The sequence below is a fragment of the Orycteropus afer genome, unplaced genomic scaffold (assembly GCF_000298275.1).
Source record: "Orycteropus afer afer isolate SDZICR_OR568_19922 unplaced genomic scaffold, OryAfe1.0 scaffold00356, whole genome shotgun sequence".
NCBI lineage: Eukaryota > Metazoa > Chordata > Mammalia > Tubulidentata > Orycteropodidae > Orycteropus > Orycteropus afer.
In genome coordinates this window covers 679,554-680,782 of record NW_006921943.1, presented here as the reverse complement: position 1 = coordinate 680,782, position 1,229 = coordinate 679,554, and the positions used below count along the sequence as shown (strand labels likewise).

General features: G+C 49.1%; 1 protein-coding gene across 1 annotated transcript in view; it reads right to left on the bottom strand.

Moving 5' to 3' along the window:
• The window catches only part of CNDP1 (carnosine dipeptidase 1), an 18,417-nt gene that overhangs the window by 11,067 nt on the left and 6,121 nt on the right, over positions 1-1,229 (bottom strand). The gene's annotated exons all lie outside the window — the stretch shown is intronic.

Below are 1,229 nucleotides of genomic sequence, written 5' to 3'. Positions count from 1 at the left end.
CTGTCGGTTCAAACCCACCAGCCACTCCTCAGAAGGAAGATGGGGCAGTCTACTTCCGTAGTGATACTGCCTCGGAAACCCAAGGAGGGATTGCTATGAGTCGGGTCTAACTCGACGGCATGTTACAACAACAAGAAGAAGTGGTTAGAAATCCTAAGAATTTTCTAGCAAAACATGTTTCATAAAACACAGCTCCTAGGTGTTGGAGGCAGCAACTGGTATTTGCCCTCAGCTCTGCGGCGTAACACCTGGGTGACCTGGGACAAGCCACGTCACTCCCAAGGAGCTCATTTCTTTATGTGTGAAGCATGGGTATTAATACTTGCTCTGCCTCTAGTAAGGGAGCCCAGCCAGGTAACTGAGGCAAGAAGAGAGGAAAGGGGTGGGGGGAGAGGAGACTGCCGTTCCCTGAGGATCTAGAACTCACAGGCACTATTTGAGGACCTTGACATATGTTACTTTACTTAATTCCCTCAGCAAGCCTGTGAAGTGAAAATTATTGCTCCTCGTTCACAGATCAGGCAAATGAGGCTAGTCCAAGCAAATATTTCTTAGGTTTTGTCTGTGATTATGTGGTTTTTGTATTTGAAATGGAAAAAGAAAAACCCTGCAGATTTTGGCTTTTATAGTATATATAGGAACTTCCTCATACAGATTAAGGAGCTCTGGCGCCTGAGGCATTTGACTGCTAACCAGAAGGTTGGCGGTTGGAACCACCAGCCACTCCATGGAAGGAAGATGGGGACTCTACTTCCCTGAAAGGTGTCTCTATGAGTAAGAATTGACTGATGGCAGTGAGTTTGGTTTCAGTTTTGGTTTTGGTTTTATAAAGACTGCTTTCTTCCCTTGGGAAAAGAAGAAGCATAGAGCACAGGCGGGGAGGGAGAAAGAGAGAGGCATTGGGAGAGAAGGGGGGAGCGCTGGGGCGAGCTCAGGGCCCTGTTAAACACTCCATTTTATTGAGTGCTCAGAATAAGTAGATGCCTGCGTGGCGGTCAACAGGACCCAGGCAGGAACACGTGCTGAGTCCTGAGATTCGTCTCTCGAAATGAGATCAAGCACTTGCATCCCGAGTCATTCGATCCCCTCACATCTGCTTCTGTCTCAGGAGAAAACAGACTGACAAGGCTGCCCAGGACAGCGGGATGGGGGCCCACACGGCTGCCTTAAACCTCCTCTGACCCAAAATGGGTCCCCAGCGCCTCCTCCTGGGATCAAGACAGCAGGAG